We start from the raw sequence: 23,017 nt of genomic DNA on the forward strand, positions 1-23,017 counted from the left end.
ACTTTTGCAGTTTCTTCTATCATACAGTGTTGTTTAATAATCTTTAGTTATTTCTGCCAGTAATTTATCTAAATCTTTCTTGAATCATATAAGCTGTTGACATCAACAATATCGTACAGCGAAGACTTCCATAATATAATGATGTTGGGTGAAAAAACCACCTCCTTTTCTTTGTTTTAAAACTGTTCCATTTGATATTCCATAATTCTTGTACTGGGAGATATGGTGAAAATTGCTCACTATTCTCCCTCTTCTTGCAGCTCTTGATTTTATACATGGTCTGATACATGCAAATTGACTACAACATCTGGAGTTTTTTCTTCGGCTAGAAAGTTGTCTTCAGTATAATAGGCTGTAAATTTAGACTGCGTTAGCCACCCTATACCACCTTCCAGCCTGGACGTTCCCCTGATCTTACCAGGACTAGCAGTGCCTGGTACCAGATAGTTTTGTTTTCTTTAAAGGGGAAGTGAATTGCCTGTACTTACTTTGCATCATCACTGTGCACATGGGGAGATGCCATACTGCACGCTAATTTCCTCATATGACAAGCTGTAGACACCTCACTGCAAACCTATATTCCATGGTCACTAGGGCCCTGAAATCTGAGAGATCGTCAGTATTAAAGGAAAGATGATCAATATTAAAGGAATAATTGGAAATACTTTTTCTTCTGTGTACCAAGCTATGGGTAATCTTTTTGGTTGCCAGAATAAATGAAGTGGGTGTTCAGTGTGGAATTTTTCACTTTCAAACAAATAATGTAGTAGGATTTTGAAAGCATTTAAGAATCCTTTGATCAGTAACATGTACAATTACTCAAAATTAAGTATAAAAATCAAGCCCCAGTGATCTTGGGCTTAAGTCAGGAGTGGGATTTTTAACCTAATGAAGGACAGTTTGCTAGCTGTTTCAAGGAGGAAGGATTTTTCTCCTACTGAAATATTTGGTGCTTCTAGCTGCTAAGGGTAAACATTTAGAACTGCCAGAATAACGGCCTAATCCAGGATGGATACTTCAATCTGCCTGGCTGGATGCCACAGTTTGAGGCTATCCATTCTCCTGTGTCATCTGGCTGTCCTGTATCTGGCATTGTGTTGCTTTGTTTCCATTGCAAAGCAACAAAACAGAATTACATTTTTAGCAACTGATGGTGTGGGAAAAATCCCCAGCCCACTAAGTGCAAGAGCTTTTTGGAGAAGTGTTCCTTCAGACAAGCAGGCCACCTGCAATATGGGGACTTACAAGAAATGCCCCATTTCCCATTATGGAATGGCTTTTACAGAAGAAGGCTTTATGCTCTTTTGTGTTCTATTTCGATAGGATGAAGTTAACGGAAAAAGCTGATAATTACTTTGTGGTGCCTATTAGTGGGAGAAAGAAACAGGTATGTCATCATTTGTTTCCAATAAAACAGCATCAGTTTTAACTGCCTTTTTAGCAAATGTACACTGATGTTTCTAGATTTTATTAGTTAAAATATTAAAGCTATTTTTCATTGGTGTATCTGTAACACTTTTCACAAAGTAGCATTGCAGAGTGTTGTTATCACTTTGCAAAGAGGTTCATCATTGATCAGAGAGAGAACTGAGACACAGACTTTGTTGACTACACTGGCCAAGAGTTTCCTGCAGTGTCCCCATAATTCTGATTTCAAGATGCACATCTCGCCATTTCCACCCCACACTTTGATTTCCCAGCAAATTGCTGGGACTTGCTCACCATCAACAGAACAGGCTGATAGCAGAGCCAAGCATAGACCCCAAAGCCCTGATTAAAGCCATTTTTCACCTTGGTGCAATGTCAATGCAAAGCATAGAAGTGCAGCTGAACAGAATAGCCTTCCTCTGCTCCATCAGAGTTCTTGCTCATTTGCTGGCTCCTTGCATAATTTTCTCTGTGTTGTCTTCTGTCGGCTCTCCATGCAAACTTTGATCTCTCTGGGCTTCCTTGCATGTGTTCTTTTAATGATCCATTTCTACTGAATTCCTTACAATAAATAAATGTGACATGTTATGGCAGTGTATAAAAGGCTCATGCCTGTCATTATGGATGCTAGCATATGCATGGTCTTGACCCCAAGAAGATATATTCTTAAGAAATGTGATGTGTATGTAGATTAGCTTTTTTTTCTCTCTCCTCATAATCTATGACCTTTTCCTAACAGGTAGTAATCCCTGCTGATAAATCATCTCATAATCTACCAGAAACAAAGAACAAATAACTGCCTCACAGGCTGCTCAATAAAGCCAAACTTATAAATTAACAACACAGTATTTTCTCGACAAACACGGCCTCTTTTTAATCTGGTAATATCGAATTACATTGTGATTTTTATCAAAATCTTGTCCAGATAGCTTTAAGAAATTAACATTTTCTTAAATTGTTGTTGTCTCTCTTTCTCTTAATCTCCTTTTCTTTTCTTTCATAGACTAACTGTAAGCAATTATTTCCTAGTTCTTTCCAGTACCCAAAGTTTGAACTTGTAGTTGTTTTGGTGACTGGTCATTCAGCTCAGATACTGGTTGGTGTGTGGGTGAATTGCCTTACCCTTGGCCATGTTTGTACTAAAACCAATGCACAAGGCAGAGAGCTCTGAGCTGCTGCTAAACATGACTGTGCTGGAAGAGGAAAGCATTGACCTGTGTTGACAGACCACTTGTGTTCATTAGCCTTTGCTATAGCATAACTATACAGCAGTGGGTCCTAAGCAAGTATCAGCATGTAGGTGCTGCATTTTGCTGTGTGGATGTACTGGCACTAACTCAAGGGTTTTTGTTTGACGTCATCCTGCCCAAGGTCACACAAAGTAGACACCTGAGTGAACAAGGGGTTTGGGGAACACAGATAGCAAATTTAAGTAGCAATTCTAAATAAGAAGATTTTTCCTTGTCATTTATGTATTGTCTGTTTTCATCAGGAGCTCCACATTCTCCATCAGAGAATGCCTTTGCTATGTCTGTACAGTACCTAGTACAACAAGACCCATCCTCTGTTAGAACCTGTAGAAATTACCAGTATATAAATAGCAATACCAAAGGCTTCACAGGACAGAAAAGCTCATATTAGGACAAAGGCAAGCAAGTTGTATAGCCAATATAAAACTGGAAAAGGAAGCCAGGTGCAGTTGTCCATGCTAGTAGCATCTACTAGTATACTTACTAGCAAGATTATGTAAGACTACAGTGCCTCCGTATGACAGACAGGTGTACTTACATGCACACACAGACTGTGTTGGTTCAGGCAGAGTTGGAGAGCTCTTATTACAGAGCAAATAAGAACAGTTCCACTCCTCTTTCTATTCAGCAGCTGAGCTGAAGAAGTAGGTGATAATATAGCCTATTCTGTTTCTAATTGTTATTTGTTGTGTTCAGACTGTGAGCTGCAGGAAAGTTCCTGCCCTTCAAATTTTGCAATTAAAATAGCTTAGATGTGGAGACAGTTGCATACCACAACAATCTGTAAAAGGATAATTTTTTCCCATCGTTGAGATGATTAATTTATTTTGTTGCATACTAAGAAAATAACACCTATATTTTTTGTTTCTATCAGTTAATCTCACTCTGCAAGGACCAATATAATTTACAGGGTCTTGGAGAAAGACAGTGGCTTTTCCAGTGTTACTCAGCTAAAGGGCTGGAGCAAAGAATAGAAATCCGATCTCCTGCATACCATCCCAGTGCTTTGTTTACTGGGCCAAACTCTTGATTGGTGGGTGCAGAATAGCACAGAAAATAAGATGACATATCAGAAATGCCCATTCAGGGGACAGTCTTAGTCTTTATGATTCAGTGACAAAGGACAAGCTGGATGCCTCTCTGTGTTCTGCAATGAATGTGGGGGTGAGTGGACCTTTCTTCTTGTTATTGCCACGAGCTCCCATTGCTGTTTGGCATTCCTCATCCTTGTCATTATTCAGTGGCTGGCAAATAGACTTGCTGACTTCCGGACTGACCTACTAGACTTTATGTTTTATTGATGTCGTATGGTTTTCATGACTTCAGAATTCTCCATTCACTTTAATTAGTTGAACCTGAGTTCACAAACTCGGAGACCTTTTAAAGCATTTGGCAAGCTGCATGAAAGTGTCACGGCAAAAGTCTGTGAAGTGCACAATGTAATCCATGTTGAAAACACAGGGAGGCTTTATAGATAGCTTTTTAAATCTTGAATATCAAGGAAAAAAATACATGAGAAAAAAATATGCCTACTCCTCTGCTGAGCATCCCAAGAAGAAACTCAGAGTGAGCTTTCCCAGGTACTCAGTGTAGACCTAATGCAGCTCTCATTGATTTAAATCAGAATGGAAATAGTCTGGGTATCAAAAATCTCCCCAACTAATATGTTTCTTGGTGTCTTGTCCAAAGTGTGCACAGCGACGTCTCTGTAATTCCACCTGTTTGTTCCAGTGAGGTCAACGTGCTGTACAGGGTATGGACAGACAATCAAAAGCAAATGATTTCCCATGGTGTAACAGCTAGCTGTCTGCACACTGAGCCTGTATGGTGACATGCTCACCATGGATGTGCTCTTAGTGGTCTCAGTTATGAGGGTGGTGTAAGCTAATGCATACAGCTTCGTAACTGGGGGAAGCTAACAACAAACGTTCGGTCATGTATTGAAGCTGATGGATGATAACCTATTAAGTCATAGTAACTTGTTGACTTTGAATCATTTACTGTATTCCCATTGATATACTTAATGAGTACTGAGTAAGGACTGAGTCGCGTTTGGGTATCGTACTGCAGGGGCTCTCTGTTTCAGTACTTGCCTGCCCTTATTACCAGTGCAGAATGACAGCGTGATGTTGATGTACAGGCAATCAGTTGTTCAAGTTGCAGCTGGTGCCCCAAGTATAATTTTAAGTCTATCAGACATTGCATTGTATTTTTAATTGCCCGTAGTATGTTTGCAATCCAATTGCTTCCCAGTGTTAGTTCACCAACAAGTAACAGCCATTAAGGAATATAACCATCATCCATGAGCCTTGTGGATTTTGCCTCTGGTATCACTGTTCTAAATCAACACAATGGTAACTGAGCACTGAAAGTGTAGGTACAAATCTCTTGAGGCTTTACGGAAATACAGTGACAAAAATAAAAGGTCATGATCAAAAGACTAGAATAATTGCTGTCATAGAATTTAAAATATTTAAGATTTACTTAATGAATACTTAAATATATTAAAGCCTTTGATATTGAAGTGGTTGTGCTTAACAGAAACTGTTCCAGGGCTAGTATCTGAATTTCAGGTCAGTCTGACTCCAGACTATTAATTTGCACTTTGGATAACTGCATCTGTTTCATTCCCTGGTGATCATGACAGCTCTCATCCTCTTTGCCGTTCTGTAAACTACTTGGTTCTGTTTGCTCAACTCAGTTGCTGACATATTCAGATCTTAATCATACAAAATGGGCATAATGAAAAGAAGCAGCTGATTGCATGTAGAGTTTCAAGCAGAGTCAGAGTAAGCTGTGCAAGGGGAAATCCCCAGCTGAGGCAGGTACTCTTCCAACCTTGTGAGAAGATGGTGGCTATACTGAAGATGTTAGATTGCTTGTGTTATTGTATACTCTGAAATTCATTAATGCAAATTGGGACTGGAATTCCAGCTTAAAGATGGGAAGCAGACAGTTTAGCTCAATTTTATGACTGCTTGAGTAAATAACATGTGGCTGATTCTTATTAAAGGCGCAATGAATAGAGAGGACACTTTTTAAAAATTGTTATTAATGTGACGGGAACTGGAAGAATCCTAGAACCTCTGGGTCAAATTGTATCTTGTCTTATATTGCTTGGGTGGCTGGTTTTTTAAGAGAATGGAATTTCAGAGGGAACCAGCTGGAAAGGAATATGGACCATTGGAGGCTGTGCTTTCACAGTCTGTCTCTTGTACAGAGCTGTAGTGAGCAAGTCGGGGAATCTGACTTCCCTGCTACTCTGGTCTCCGACTGTTTCCGTGGCAACAGGTGTCAGTCTGCTGAAAATGGAGTAAATGAGAGTTTGGAAACAATTATTATTTTAAATCACTTAGTTTTTGCAGTCTGACAACTGTTCCTGTGGCAATAGCAGCAGGTAACAGAGCAGTTTGGTTCCCAGTTGTCAGGTTCACATCCAGCTACTAAGTGACAGCTGAAAAATCTCATTTTGTTAAGAGCACCCCCAGGCCTGTGGATCTGAGAAATGGGAAGTGGTTTTAAACTGTTTATTAGACAAAAAAATAATATACCTGCCTCTGGAACAATATAGAAGGGGAATGTTTTAAAAAAAAAAGGGTATTTTAATACTTCAAGAAATCCTCACACTTCTTGATGGAGAGAGCAGAGCTGGTCTTCTCACACATACTTACCACTTTGTATCACCATATGTTCAGCTCTTGTAAAACTAACTTCAAGATTTCAAATCCACTCACCTTTGAGGTTTCAAAGATAAGCAGTTAATGCCAGTTTTTCTAGATTCCTGTTATATCTTGGAGAGTCTGTAGGGAGTGGGAGAAGAAGCAGAAAAGGTTTAAAAAAAAAAAATAGGAGGTGTGTGTAGAAGACGTAGCAAGGGGAATCTGTCACAGTATCTAGCTCAAATTTTCATTAAAAGGGAATAAATACTGGCAACACTTTCAAGTGTTTGGGAAAGGAATTTGCAATATTTGCAGCTCCTATTTCTGCAAAAATGGATTCCAAGTATGCATTTGCTTTACCTGTGGACTGAAACCTCTGTTGCTTCTTTTTTGTTTCTAACGTAACCATTGGTCATGTTCTTGTTTGCCTTTCAGGACCTGGTCTGCATAAATAAAACTCAGAGGTATCATGTTGGATTCAGTCTCTAGATGGCTGGAGAAACCTTGAGCTGACCGGAAGCAGCAGTGGAGGTATTTTATAGGAAGTAGACACAAACCCAAAACTCTGTGCCAGGGGTGTTAAGGTCACATAATATCTTGTTGATACTATAACTTTAGAATTGTCATACTCAAATTGTGCATAAACAGTTGTTGATTTGGAGAAATTGTAATAATGTTTTGAAAAGTAAGGACATCTTAAAAAATAACACCAGGTTTCTTTTCACTGCTTCTGAATTTTGTAGTATGATTCAGGAGCTTATGTCCTATGGCAAACCAACGTGCATTAGATTCCAAACTCATTAGGTGCAGTATCTACTTGCCAGATATTTCACTCTCATTCAAATCCCTCTCTCAAATCCGCATCTGTCAGAAAGCTTTAGAAGAGGTAAACTAATTAAAATGTTACGGTGAAATAATTTTGCTCACCAAACTGCCTATGATTTTACAGAGGCAGGAAAGTCTTATCAGTAAGATACTTCAGCATTTTAAGTTCAACTGTCCATCATCTCAGCTTTGCTGAGTTCTTGAATACAGAGTTCACAAGTCTTATGTGCCTTGTGAGATACCTAGGGCATTTGTGGGCAAGATATGATCAGTAGTGCTAATTGATGAAAATTTTCGTGGGCATTTCAAATGTGATTTTCTCTTTATTAATGTTAATCAGTTAATATCAGTCTTATGCTATATGTAGTTTCTCCATTATTTTTTGTACTAATTTACTATATAAAGATCAGTGCTTCTATTTTTCTCTTACAGTCTCTCAGACAGCTCTTAATCTGCTATTCTACACGTGAATCTTTTGTGCTTTCCATTTTCTCTGCTATTTCTTTGATCTTTGCTCTATTTTGCAATTTAGAAAGTTTTCATTCCCCTAGATAACGTGCAGTGTTATCATTTTTCTCAGGAGATATGCAGAATTCTCTTTACAGGCCCCAGAACAATTCTGCAGCATGAATCTGATAATTCTGTGGAAATGCCAAACCTCAGGTTTGCATATCATAGGATTCCCTCAGTTTTGCATCCCTGATATCTCATGTTCACAGTGCAACAACATCTATGCAAATAGTAAAGTTAAAATGCAGAAGTCAAATCAAATAATCGCCATTCTGCAAACACCTCCCACCAAGAGTCAGCCTTAGCTCAGTGGAGCAGCTCCTCAGGTTGTCTTAAATCCATTGCTTGAAATTGCTAGAAACAAACATAAAGGCATTTGTGGAAATAAGTGCGTTTGATCTTTAAAAAAAAAAAAGAAATTAAGTTAAATCTTAGTAAATTAATAGTAGGCAGGCTGATCTGCATTTGGAGAAACCTACAGCCATTTGGACATCTGTCTGAAATTAGCAAACCTTGAATCCGAGTGTATTCCCCCAACTTGATCTGATAATGAGTGTGTTTATTGGACACTCTGGCAGAATTTCAGGGTAGAGACTTAGTGGGTGTCTTCAGCACTGGGTTGTTCTTGAGACCTGATGCTGCTGCTTCCCTGGAAACTCTTCAAGGGAAAGGAAGAATTTGAAATCTGAACATTTTAGTGGAACTGTAAAGCTGTTCCCTTCCTGGCTCTAATAATTGTATTTTTAGAGTGAAAGAAGTTATCACGGAGGTTGTAGAAACCTGAAAGAATAAATTTATCATTAAAAGACTAATTAAAAAGTTCTATCAAGTGCGTTGAAAACTCTTACCTGGTTGTGTATTGAGAGGAAGATGGGGAGCCCATTGTTTTTCACTTCCTTCTTCCAGCTGCCCTGATGGAATTTCTAACAGCACAGGCTTGAGCATTCAAAACACAAGATTTTGGAAAATGCATACTAATCTGCTCATGGGTTTTGTTAAGGTGGCTTTTAGCTCATGTAACTGAGCTTGTTGGTGTTTACACTGTAAACTTTGTCTTGATATGAGGGAACAAATACTCTAGAGATTCTTTCATAGGTGATGCCAGTCTGTATTTCAAGAGGTGTTGGCTTGCCCCTCACAGTATTCTGCAATGAGACATTTTAGTAATTTTTTATCATATAGTTTTGTATATTTAATACAAATAAAAGCCTGATATTATTTATTTAATCCTAAGGACAGGTGGTTTCACAAGTGAGTGACCATCTGTGTTGAGTTGATAAAGAGAGTCTAAGATTTAGAAAAGAGTCTATGGATCTCTTGTTGGCTGTTTTGCTTAAAGGGTCCTTTGAGTTGTGTTTTGCTGTTGATAAGTATTTGGTCAATATATTGATAGTACTAATTGTTTTGTAGCACTTGGAAGAAGGATATGATGAAGGGTGGCCACTTTTTCATCTCTCATTTTAGGCATCTGGTATTAGAAAAGGAATATTACAAGGTAGCTTTCTTTTCGGTGTGATACAGCTAAATGTTTGTTTGTTTTCATTCTTGGTTTTGTTGTGTGTGTGTGGTTTGTTTTTTTTTAATGATATGTAGTAGTAGTGTGCCATAGTTTCTTTCAGCCAGTAAAACTTATTAATGGAGAGGACAGAAGCATGGAAAAATGAAAGCAAATTGTAGATAAAAAGCACATTAGACTTAACTTTCTCTCCTAACTATTCAGGCTTGATGTTAGCTACATTTTGCACAAGAGTTTCAGGTAGATGATACTTCAGTTTTAAAAATGGGTTTTGTGAAGAGTAGGATATTTCTGTAACTGCAGTACTGTAAGACAATGAATGTTCCACTTAACAGACTTTTTATAAAAAACCCCCTTATTTTTGGTGTGAATGCTATGCTATATACTGTTCTTCCACTTTGCACTGCTTTCTTTATTCTCTTTGCTTTAGTAATCTTAAACTTGGTGGAAGCCATCAGGAAGTTCTTTTACTAAAAGTAAAAAAAAAAATAAAAACCCCTTTAAGTAGGTTTCTAAACTATAACAGTAATGGCTTCTAGAACAAACACTGTGTAGATGATGAAAGGAACTGATTAATATCTCTGAATACTTGAAGTGAAGACTGATACCCACGAGCTGACAGAGTGATTTAAAAGTGAACATGAAGCCATAATATATTCAAAGTAGTGAAATGGATATTACTGGGGGGGAGGGGTGATGTACTAATTTTGACTTCCAAAATAAATAAAAAAAAAAAATTCCTGAGAAGTATGATCTAACTGGAAAATACTTCTCTGTTCTTTGGAAGCACAGTTTTGATAAATCTTTTTCAATTCGTTGACAGACTTCCACTGGCAACCTTGTTGATTTTCTACCACATTGGCTGGGAGGTTACTCAGGAGTCAGAGCTTCTATGAGCTGCTGTTGCAGTCATGTCTTGCTATGTGAATGATCCCAGAGCCAGTCGCTCCTCACTTCTGGGTGGCTGGTGCTGCTGGTCCTTACCACTTGGGGAACCAGTTGGGCCATGTCATGAGAAGGTGTGGGTGTTCCTGTTTCCAAGGAAGTCCTTGTAGGAAGACTGTGCTAGACCAGAGATACAGAAAAAAGTACAGAAAGTGAACATCTCTTAGTGGATTACCTGTAGATGGTGTTCTTTTATATGTTGCTGTTGTCCCTTACCAAATAATTAATTATGGAATGCTAATGCTATGTGAGCTGGAGTTATTCAGCCCTAGAACTACTGCAAGTCTCTCCCATTCCTATGATTTTATGAGGTTTGTCTAAATACAGAGAAGAAAAGACTGAAGTTTCAAGTATTACAGCTAGAGAAAATAGGGGTTTTGCTTGTCATATCAGCTGAGGAGACCAGGCTAAATGGAATTGCAGCTATAAGTGAGACCTGTTCTCAAGTGTCACAGTTAACAGAGCTGTTGACTGTAGAATGGACTTTTGAGGTACCTGGTGTTGGTATGACACAGTGAGGTGTGCCACAGGCTCTGTATTGGAAACCACTTGCATTCTCCACCTGGGCCTTGGAGTCATTTTGGGCAATCCTACACCAACAGTCTGTTCCTCTTTTCATTGACACAGTACAGAAGTGTGGAAACTTGCCTGGGGGCTTAATATCTTCATCATGACAAATTCCTTAGAATAAAATTGTAAGAAAGTAGGCAGCTGGAATTTAGTACTGGAGAGATGGTACTCAAGGGAAGAACAACTACAGCATTTGTGCTTATAGAGGGTAGAATTTTCTCTTCATTTGCCCTGGTGCTGTATTCAGACATTTGATTTTTTTCCTTGCACAGTTAATTATACACAACATAGGAAAAGTTCATTTGCATTGCATAGGCACCATTCTGATTTATCTATATTGAGTAAACAAAAATGAAGGCTTAACTTGTAAGTCAGCTAGTCAACAAAACACACACTAAAAAAAGCTCACCACAGTGAAACAGGCATTGGTCTCTCATTTGGGATAACAGAAACAGTTGGCAATGTCTAGCACAACAGGGATTGCCCCAGTGCAAAACTTCCTTGTGCTAGTCCTGGGTCACTTCCACTATAGTAAATATGTTTATTAAATGTCATATTATACACAGTAGGAACTGTGACATTATATTCATAGGAGTACGAAGAATTTGCCATCTAAAACAGACAATACCATATATTCTCCAAAACACTGAGAAACTTGCTGCATATATACCATGCTTTAGTATAGCAGAAGTATGCCATGTAAAAATCAGACTTCACAAAAGGTATATATTTTTTTTTTTACTGGTGCACTTAGTGCTTGTAGCACTAAGAAATTACCCTGGCTAGTTAAACTGTAAAGGGAAATTCTATTGTTAATATGCTGTTATCATCACAATTCATATTATTCCACTTCTTCCCCCAGCTTCCTCTTTGTTCCCAAGATATAGCAGGCAATGTCTATCAAAAAGGCTCCATGAAGCATGCTCAATGATTTTCTGCTACTTGTACTACTATACACCAGTAATTTTATAATCTGCATGCATATTCATATATAGCTGTGATAAAGTGCACACTTGTGGAACTAGGAGAGCAGGATTTGATTTGTTTTATTGAGGACAGTAGGTTGGACTGTTTTTACCAGGCCTTCTAAATCAGTTAAACTTTGGAAAATGGACTTGTTTTCTTCTGGCTGGTCCGGAATATCCAATTAACATTTCAGTGACTTAAGTGCATCTTATAATAATCCATCTCCTGGAGCTGCCTTAATTGCTTATAGAAAAATAAGTTTGTGCCATAAAAAAAAAAAAGTATTTTTGGGCTGGAAGATGAGCCTGGCAGTTTAGAATGCTGAACAGATGGTGGTGCAGAATCCTGGACTGCAAATTCAGCTGTGCTTTGGGGTGCCTGCAGATTAGGCCACCCCTTTGGAATGCTGCAGAGCCAACAAGAATCCATTCAGGACCCTTTTATAATAGCTGGTGTTGCATCCTATGTTGAACCACAAAAATAGCAGTTGTTATTTTCATTTTCACATAATAATAGTGCCACACAAACTGCTGGATCTGCTTTCTAGCTGTGAATATAGGTAATCAGATGCTACCTAGCAGCTGTGCTTCTGTGGGAAGTTACTGTAAATATCTCAATTAAGTATTTTTATTCTTTGGATAAGAAGTGTTTGTTGAATAATGCTAAAATATGTTAAGGTTTCATGTTGTTAAACTGGAATCAAACTCCTGTGTTTCATTAATTATGTACAAAAGTATTCTGTTAATGCAACATTGTAGTTTGTGCTAAATAAACTAGTTTTTGGGCTTTATGTAATTACTGTAAGTGTTCAATACTTGGAGATCTTAAAATCCACTAGTATATAATAAAAATGAAAATCTGTAGCTACGCTGTTCACACACAACTGAGCCTTAGATGTTATTCTCCCACCAATGATCACTTCAAATTGCATCTTCCTCAACAGTTGGGCAGGAGCAGAGAGGAAGAAGTTTGTGGACATTATCGTACATTCTAAGCATTAATACAATTAGGTTATTTCTTGCAACCCATAAGCAAGGATGGAACAAATCAGAGTCAAAAATCTTTCAGGAGAATGTTATCCTTACACCCTGCTCATTAATTAGAAGAGCATCCAGATCAATTGCTTCTATGGATCAGAACTACAGCATTTGAATGAAAAGGGCTATTTCTTAGCTTAAAACCAGCACCATATCCTCTGTACCCACAAAATCTGAGAAGCTGCTCAAAATCACTAATATGATATTCTTTTGATAGCAGTCTCATTTTGAAGATGGGGACTTTAGTCTTGCCTTAACTGTAAGTCACACCTAAGGAACACTTCCCTAATAAAAAGTGATGCTACATTCTCTGCTACCTCTAGCTAAAGAGTGGTTTTATGATATATATATATATATGCCCATATAGAATGTATAACACTAACTTTAAAAACTAGTAGGCTACAAACTCAGAGCTGGAGTTCTGTAAGCAAATGTAACACCATCCTCTTTTTCTCAGTTGTGTATAATACTTTGTACTTAAGGATAATGACTTTCAGGGACAGGTATTTCCTGGCAATTGCTGACTGGCTGGAGGAGTTGATGCTCTTGGCATTGCCTGAGGTACTTAACCTAGGTGGTCATTAAATGATAGGGATTGTCTGATCTGGAAGTAGTTATTGGCATTATAAAGAGAAATAAAAATATGATTCTCATTGACAATGAGAACATTGAATATGACATCACCATAGGTGTAGATTTTTGTACATAGTTTTGGATTTTTGCTAGTAATTAAAGAGCATAAGCACTAGTAGAAGCCAGATTGTCTTTTTTGGAGTCTATTAAATTTATAATTCTATTTAAGTTTTACACCCTCAGGTATACAGTAGTAAACTGAAGAGCAGCTATATAAGATGGCATCTCCCTACTCAACTAATCTACTTGCTGTAAATACAGAACCACCATAATCTCACTCTTCTCAGTTTAGGCATGTTTGTTTTGTCTAGTTTACTCCTTTCAGCACTAACCAACCAGAACTGCTGCATAGAAGCTGAGTTATCAGTGGTGCTGACACCAACAGAGTCAGCATAATTCCAGGGGAGGAACCTCTACATGTAGAGCATGTGAACCAGGGAAGCACAAGTTCTGAATCACTGATGGCAATGGATTTGTAGCCAGGGAAAATATTAAAGCCATTAAACAAGCCTGGAACTAGTGTGATCAAGTGGAGATTTACTGTAAAATTTTTAGAGACTTAACTCTATCATGCACTCAAAGAAAGCTCTCAGTTCTGATCACTAGTGTGTTTTAGAACAATAAAAAAGTGAATCTGATTTTCATACTCAGAATTTCATCTGAACCAAAACCTAGTGGACTAGGAAGGAGCCTTTCAATTTGCTTCCCTTGACTTTGGACAATATTGAAAAAAACCCCCATAACTGCAGTGAAAGCAGTAGCTTTGTATTTGTGTTTTGTGGCAGAGTCATTTTGTAATATGGTGTGGGTGCTGTAGTGCCCAGTTCTCTTCATACAGGCATTAGTAGAAGCCTTGAAAATGGATGTCAAAACAGAAGAGAAGGGATAGAAAGGGAGAGACACAGAATAATAATTTGATTTGCCATAGGTTCTGCAGCAATACAGAAACACAGCTGAGTTCTGCTCAAGTCTTCTCATTCTCAGTTTAATCAGCTATTCATTAATCATTCTTTTTTTTCCCAGTGATGGTACATTCCTTACAGTTTTGAGAACTTGCATCTTTGCTGAGGAAAAAAAGGGATTTAAAAATGAATTAGTTTACTCATTAAAACAGACAGAAAGGAAGGTTAAAAGAACTACGATAAACTGGACAATCAAATAAATAAAGACCTTAAAAAATACAGATGTGCCTCCTGCAGATCTGTGTGCATACAGAGTGCAGTCATGAGGTAAAGCATCATATACATATGCAAATTTTTCATCCCGAGGCTTTTTCTTTGAAGAAAAATAGCATGTATTCATGACTTGAGGTTCATGCACACAGATTTCTTTTGGCTGAACATATAACCTGATGGCTAGGGTTGCATCTGCCTATCATCTAGATTACACTGCAGATTTAGGTATGTAATCAGATTTAGAGCTTTACTCAGTTACTTGAGAATACAGTTAAAAAGAAGTGTCATTAGATGTGTGCAATCTGTATGTACTGAGGTTTTTATCTTCAAATTTATGACAGTTGATGGAACTCAGTGACCTCTTGAAGCAGCTTATGTTTCAGGGTGATATTAGCGCAAGAAAAAAATGCTACCGAATGTAACATCATGCTGTTCATTTGAAATTAACAGAAAACCTCAGTTTGCACATAAATTATAGATTGAGCCAGGTCTACAATCATCTGTTTTAATATAGATCTGTTTCTCACAGTTACATCGCAATGAGTACAAGAATGCGAAGTAATACAGATCTTGAAAATGCTATATAGATGCAAAGATCTTTGTCAATGTGCTATGCAATTTGTGCACTATTCACATAATGTGCTACAATACTGACAGATTAAATAAGTGATTAGAGCTCCGTGCTTCCAGTTTTAAAGTGGGTACCTTTAAGCTGAATGTGATTCACCAGAATTAGTTTCATTACTTTCACTCTCCTTGTTGCAGTGCCCCAAAAATTATTATTGTTCCAGTTCAAGTCTCTCAATAGAGCATTTTAACCTTATTTAGTGTGTATATATAGTGGGAAAGAGTCAGCCTTCTACAACACTTCACAAGCAGATGTAGTGCATCTCAGTCTAAAGAGATTGTGGTATTCTTGGTATTTTGCAAAGCATTTTATAAAAAATCCAATTGACAAAGTTAACTGATGAGAACAAGACATTAATACAAAAGTCTAGGAACACTTTTTCTTGCCTGAATTCACTGACAGATTTATTTGATTGTTGTTAGCACTAACCAGGTGGGGATGTCACTTGAAAAGCTGCATGATCTAAATATATCAATCTTCTAACTGTATTGGGGCATATTAAAAAGCAAACCCAAAAGCATCCCCATCTGTGTAAACAAAAATCCATGGGCTTCCTAGCACTCAACACCTTTGGGGAAGCAGGGAGGAGAAATACTGTGCACCACTATGCCAGGCTAAACATCCCAGCCTGAACACCCCCTTCTGGGACCACAGGACAATATTTTAAACAGTGACAGTCAATGCTCATGAGGGAAAAGCAATTTTTACTATGAGTTAGAGAAAAAGCACAAAATGATTCTAAGAGCTCAGCAAAAGAAGACAGCAGATGAAAAGGCTCCACATTTAAGTGGCTTATGATTTTCATGGGACCTGACTTACAGTATCTGAGTGCTTGATGGTGGCAGTTCTTCATTTTCTGTCATAATTAGGCTATCATTTGCTCATTTTGCTCTTGTTCTCAGCTACTCATTATGTTACTGGCCATAGCTTATTTGCATTCAGGGCCTCATATTCTGTTTCAGTACCATTTTCTCCTGCAGGAAATCTTCCTTTCTGGTTCTTTGTTGGCTTTGTGCACTGAGGAGGACCTAGACCTGCAGGTGATACCTTTATCTTGAGCAGAAAGTGGGTCACTGGCTTTTCATAAAACTGGGGATGATGCTTTCCTAGATTTTACCTTCACCTGCTGCTCCTGCATTTTTAAAAACATTAGACACATCCCAGCTCCCTGGGAGACACTTCCATGTTATTTCCCTCAAGCAGGCCTCAATTGCATTTTCATCCTCCAGCTGGGAGAGCACAATGAGACTTTCCCCAGAAGTCTGTCAATGCAGATCATTTAATTAGGCCAGATGGGATCACTGTAGCAGAAGCACAAAGCTCTTTTTCCCCTTGGAACTGCTAATGCTGCCTTCCCAGTGTTCAGTCTTGGTGGTTGGGGAGATAAAGTTAAGACGTAATGCATCCTTCTCACTCCGGTGCATGCACTGTGGCTTATTATTATAGGTCTAAAAATATTCAGCCTTAACTTCCTGCCCTCTTGCACTTCAGTGTTTTCCCATGTTTGTACATGGCATAAGAGCAGTGCCATTATTCAGCTGTACTTGTAGAACTCAAAATGTTTTCCCAGGCAAAAGAAGCTAGTATTGTAGTTGAGTACATCTTGACAGTTGAAGACTAAATATGACAAAGGATTTTCTATATATCCTAAACAAGTATTACAGATGAAATGTATTCAGAGTTAAGGCTATATTCAAAAGCTAGCCAAACAATTAAGAAAAAAGTATGTAGCTAAAGCACTCATACAACTTCATTTGCACTGTCATGATGTTGTGCAAGAACTATAATTATGATGCAGTTTTAGTATTTGTAGTGCTAGATGGCCTGAAACTGGCTCTTAAAGATACAGAGGTTATGTCTGTCCATTTATTTTTCCTATTTGTGTTATTGTTAAATGGCATAGTTAATATTGTCTCGCTGTGCATTTCTTACCTTACAGCTTAACTGAGACCAAAGAAATCTTGAGAGATCTTAAGTTTAACAGTACAGCCTTTAATAAGTTTAAACTATGGCTAACAGAAAAATCCTTCACTATTCAAAGATAACTTTATGTTCAGAAAAGAAACTCATATTTGGTTATACAAAACTCTGATGTAAGCAAAAGTATATCCAAATTGAAGTCATGGAATCATGTATGCTTATCTGCTGTAGGTACACTGGAGAAAGGTCAAATATATATTCTCCCTGCTTATAGGAACCCCACTCATAGGCTTAGATCTAATCTTAGAAGTAGCCTGTTAGTGAAAATAAGGTTCTTTGCACCTTTTGTTTGGTATTTAATATTCTTGATGAACTTACTTGAATAATAGCAGTTGTGGTGATGGCCTATTTGTAGCTGTTGATCCTCTACAGACCTGGACTGAGGCAATCAACAAAATTAACATGGGCAACTAAACTGCCATTACTATTGACCTGAGCTGGATTCACAGCAGTGACCCACTGCGAAAAGACCCCATTATCCAGTCCCCAGAGCCTCACGTTCTTCTGCAGTGTAAGCTCAAGTATAACACAGAAAAATCAGCCAGTAGAATTTCCATGCTAGAAATCCTGTGATCCACTAAAGCAGAATTATGATTCCCTTAGCCTTTTTTTTTTCTCTCCTTTTCAGACTTAGTGACAATTAATGGAAGGCAAAACTTTTTTCTGCCAAGGAAGCTAAACAGAAGTATGGTTCAGTGATCAGTACAACCTGTCACGCCAGGGAGAGGACTTAATTTTTCTACACTGTCACTTTCAGCATAACCATGGATGAATGGTAATTTAGGGACTGCAGAACCAGTTAGGATTTGCAATACACTGCTACCCACAGCCCTGACATAAGTATGTAGGCTCTATTGCAGTACCTGGTAAGCTGGATGCCCAAAGTTTTATTAAGTGGGAATACAGCCAAGAAACCCCATGGGCAGTGCTGGCAGGGAGGCAGCACTGTTATGGTTAGTTATTTAGTAACTCAGTTCCATTAAAGGCCAACTTCTGAGCCTGCTTGAAGGCCATTGAGCTTCAGTAATGAAAATGGAGTCAGTTAGAAAGCTAAGGTATCTCCATAGTTAGACAGCAACTGAGCAGAGGTGTTGAGAATGTACAATTGAACTTGAGTAGCTATAAAGTTACATGAGTAGGACACTAGTATTTATGTTTTTCTAAAGAAAAAAAGAAAGGACACAAAAAGAAAGGATTATAAGGTAAGATTCAGGTATGCAGGAGTATCTCAGACATCTGTGTGAGGCTAATAATGTAAGAGAACAATCAGAACAGAGAGTTATTTCCTAAAGGAAGGCAAACAGAAAGCCAAGGACAGCCACAGCACTGGCCAGGCTACAAGCTCACCTGCAGGGTACAGTCCTACAGCACCGGATTCAGGCAAAGAAAACACAGTGGTGGCAGCAGTTGTTCCCATCAGTAGTACCAAGCAAAAGCAAGGCAACAAGTCAGGTCTGATGTCAAATTCAAACACCATAAGAACAGGAAAAGAAAGAAGCCACAACACAGCTTAAGCTAGGACTGAAGGCCCAAGTTGGAGCTTATATGGGGCTCTTGGGCCCACAGCTGGAGGGCACATGGGTGGAGGTCCCAGGTGAGGCTGCTCAGGGCAACTAAAGGCTGTTAAAGACCTTTACAATGTGGGAGGTATGGGCAATCCACCCACACCTTTTGGCGGTGGCAGCTGGAGGACAGATGAGTTAGCCTAGAGCATCTAAATGGCATTACATGCCTGTGTTTAGGCCACTGAAGCCCACCTGCAGTGACTAACTGCAGCATGAGCATTACAGCACTTCCTTACTCTTTATTAGTATTCTGAGAATAAGTAAATTAGACTGAGGAACTCAGCAATTATGGCATGGGAAGCTGCAGGAGCATCTTAATTTGGAGTTGGATAGGATGGGGTTTCCAGAAAGAAAATTGACAGTTAAGAAAATACATCTGTGCTTGATTGGAAGAAACTCTGAAATTGTTTCTAATTTTCATAAACCAAAAATAAAATAGATTATTTTTATATTAATGGTTTTATTTTTTTCTAACTCCAGTTAGGGAAAAAATTTATATTAATACCTTTTGATGAAGAATTTCCAATTGACTGTACTGTTGAATATGGGACACTTAAGAAATTGAGTCAAGAAATGCATCAGTTCCTTTTCTTCAAAGAGTTATTCTTTTGACAAAAAATGCAATAAACAGAAGCATGCTTGACCAGCTGAGCTTTAATAGAGGTTTTGGTGCAGATTACATAACAAGTTCTTAAAATACGGATGCAGTAACTATTCTTTCTTCCCCTTTTTGTGAATTTAAAAATGGCTTTCTGGTGTCTTAGTAAACTAGCTGTGGTGTTTTTTCCTGTTTATTGGGTTTGCTGTTTTCGGCTAAGGTATCAAACCGAGTTCTGAGTTTACTTAGAGGTAAAAGATTTTATTTAGTCAGTTCCTTATACCTTGCATGAACACACTGCATGCGAAGACTAGCACTTGAGATTTATCTGTGTCATCATTAAGGTAGAGAGAATGCATTAAGAAAAGCTGATAGACTGAGTATTGAGATTCCTGATGCGTTTTGTGAAGAACATAAAATCTGCTATATCTTTTATTTTCATCAGCACTGACTGTGAGTATAGCTTCTTTCTCTACTTACAAAATCTTGGGGGAAAAAAGCTCCAATTCCTTATTATTTATAACTACCTAACTCATTTTTGCTGCTATTAGTAATTATTTGAATTGAATTTAGAGATGGTAATTGGTATTTAATTCAGGTGTTTGAGATGTGATAAGTCATATAGCGGCTCTTCTCTTCGGTGTGAGAGGAATAACTAGAGGTGGCTTTGATTAAGTGTGGGCTTAAAACCTATCCTGGAGAGTAGAGAAAGAATGGCTATCACAGACTTTTAAGGTATTTTCTGAACCTTTTTCTTTCTTGATTGCTAAGGCCTACTCTGGGTACCTATCCTACAGAGCAAGTAAGGCTATGTGCACGTGTAGGTTGAAAGACAATTGGGGCATTCTCGCCAGGCACATAAAGCTGCAAAATGGCCAGCTTGCCTTACACAGACACCAATACCTGCCTCTGTACTTTGGCATGGTGTGCACGCTAGGGTTTGGTCAGAGAATAGGCAAGACTCCATGCTTTATATTTTTTTTTTTCTGATCAGCAAAGGGTTATTTCCTATAGTAGTTCAGAGTTAGAATTCTGATACAATTCAATTGCACCAATTAAGTCTAACCATAATATCAGGGATAAAGCAGTGTATTTCCATCACTCAGTTTCAAAGTGAAATGACAACAGAATGAGAAATATAATGATGACAGAATGAGGAATATGCATCATTTATTATCAGGATCTGTGTTGTCTCAGTTCCTGATTGGTTTCTTTTTTCTAAGAGAATGGTTAATGTGTGATATTCTGATTTTTAATGGTGGCTAATACAAAGCTAGGGTCTGGTGTAAAGCTGTTATTTAAACTGTTTTAATTTATTATGAATATATAAAATAAGTAAAGTACTTGATGTGCACTGTATCATTAGAATTTGTGCCTAACTCTTTTTAATCTGATTAGATATTTTATATGCGAGTAGAATTAGATGATTGCAGTAGAAATGCCAAGAGGTAGATTTGATGTCTTTGTTTAAGAGAGAATCAGTTAATCCAATTTCCCAGAACATATGCTAGTTCTGTTGGTTGTAAATCCTTTTCAAGATGACTTGAGTTTCCCTCTGCTTACTCTGAACACTTTTTCCTACTGGAATCTGAGAATTATGTAATCATTATGATTTTTTAAAAATTAACTAAATTTTTTACAAAAAAAAGCCAAAAATAGTCACACACACGCACTCCATTATTGGAAAATATACAAATATGGATATTTTGAAATACTGTTATGATTCTGAGGACTAGTACAGCTTTGGACTTCTTCAATGCAAATAATGAAATTCAATTTAAATAAGTTTCACTGAAATTTGTTTTAAAAGACCATCAAATAGCCTATGTAAAAAATTCATAGATTTTGTTTTTGTTTCCAAAACACCAATCCTAGCCACCACCCTGAAAAAGTATGCAGAGACAAAGTACCATGCATGTATAGCTTGTAGTATCTCCTGCTAGGGAAGAAACTCGCTGCCTTCCTACAGCAGGGTTTTTCCAGGACTTCCAAGACGCTTTACAGAATTACTGAATGAATCCTTGCCAGACAGTTTCATGTGGGGAAGCCGTATCCTTATTTTACAGATTGGCCAAGAGTTTCTTTATACTTAAAACTGAATTTGGGTGAAGTTAAGGAGATCATTTGGAACTATTGTGAGATAACTCCATAGACAAAAAAGCGCAGATAGACTTTTGCAAATTTTATAGTTGACCACAAAGACAGAAACACAACTTCCCTCGTCTCACATTGCAGCCTGTAAAGCATACATCCTGCAGTCTTACACAAATCTAATGTATCCAATCTAATTCATAGCACTGTTTAATTAATATGAAGTACCTCAGGAATCTGTATCCTATTGTGTCGCAACACAATGACACCAGTATGCAGTCTCATTTGATATATCTGCATATCTCCAACTGTTGGTAACAGAGTTATACACGTGGATCAAATGCATTTTATAGCAGGTGACTTCATCACTTTCCCTTTCTGTTCATGTCAAAACACATGTACTGTTATCCTGCTGATTCTCTAGATTGCAACAAAATCCAGGCTTGGAAGTTGAGATATTATTTATACCTTTATTTGTTCTAAATATGTTTCCTTATATTCATTTTAAGAACACAACAAAACCTCATGCTCTCTTCTTATCTTCTGTTTGAATGACACAGTCCAGTTAATTAGTTTAACTTTATCATGTTGTCTAAGAGCTCCTTGGCCTACATAAAAGTGTCCACTTGGAAAATGCCCTTGAATTCAGCAGACAGCATGTGATGTATGAAATAGAGTAAAAACAAACAAACTTTCTGAGCACAAGTGGAGAGGATTTATGATTCAAACTTCCTTCTGCAGGAGTGCATGATTGGTGGATTTGGACTGTTATGAGTTATTTGTATTGCAGTGAAATCTAGAGATCTCAGGAGATATTGTATTCAGAGCCAGCTCTTTCACTGGATACGTTAGGAAGGTGAACAGAGAGGTGAAGTTCCTCCAGTTCACACAATAAATGAATAGCCAAGTTGGTATTTTGGATGCATGGCTTGTTAGGGAGTGTCTGTATTGACTGGGGAAAATACAAATGAAAATGTAAGGACTGAGATCTGTTCCACTCTGGTGGAAGCTGTCCAGGAATTTGGAGGAAGACGACTAATGTGGAAAAAATAGAGGCAAGAAAGATAAGAAAGAGGACCATGAAAATGATAATTTTAAACATTTTAATTTGTTAGTAAATACTGTTCTAAGTAGGGAGATTGGCAAAGTTCTTAGATGTTTTGCCTGTAGCTTGACAAATACTACAGAGAGGCTTCATTTGTAAAATGAAAATCCAGGTTCACTTTTAAACCCCAGCTCCTCTCAAACTGGGTATTTGTATTCCAGTTTCCAGTTCAAGCCTATTTCTAACACATTTTGCTGATAAAACACAGAGGTGCTAGCAGTTGAAGTGGTTATGCATCAAGTCACATTTTGTTTAATTCCTACCTAAAATAATCTTTTTCTTTTTCTTCCCCCCGCCCCCCCCCCCCCCCCGATTTAATCAGAGAGTCTTAATACTAAAACACTCTGGTCTACTGAAACATTTGATTAATTTTGTGTGGTTGCAGTTTTGTAATGAAACCCTGAAAGCAGCCAAGAAGCTTTACACAGCTCCACTGAACATAGCTGTGAATTATTACTGTGGTAACACTCCAAGGAAATAACTACAGCATCCAGTCTCAGTGGAAGGTTTCTGTCTGATTGGTTTTCCAGTCACAA

At 37.9% G+C, this 23,017-nt stretch overlaps 1 long non-coding RNA gene across 1 annotated transcript in view; it reads left to right on the forward strand.

Annotated features, from left to right (window-relative positions):
- LOC127020220 (uncharacterized) overlaps window positions 1-10,905 on the forward strand; it is a 46,845-nt gene extending 35,940 nt beyond the window's left edge. The window contains exons 2-4 of the long non-coding RNA XR_007767033.1: window positions 1,324-1,387; window positions 6,773-6,868; window positions 10,012-10,905. This is a non-coding gene — a long non-coding RNA (uncharacterized LOC127020220). The remainder of the gene's footprint in view (window positions 1-1,323; window positions 1,388-6,772; window positions 6,869-10,011) is intronic.
- Window positions 10,906-23,017: the final 12,112 nt, after the last annotated feature.

This window comes from Gymnogyps californianus, chromosome 10 (genome assembly GCF_018139145.2).
Source record: "Gymnogyps californianus isolate 813 chromosome 10, ASM1813914v2, whole genome shotgun sequence".
Taxonomy (NCBI): domain Eukaryota; kingdom Metazoa; phylum Chordata; class Aves; order Accipitriformes; family Cathartidae; genus Gymnogyps; species Gymnogyps californianus.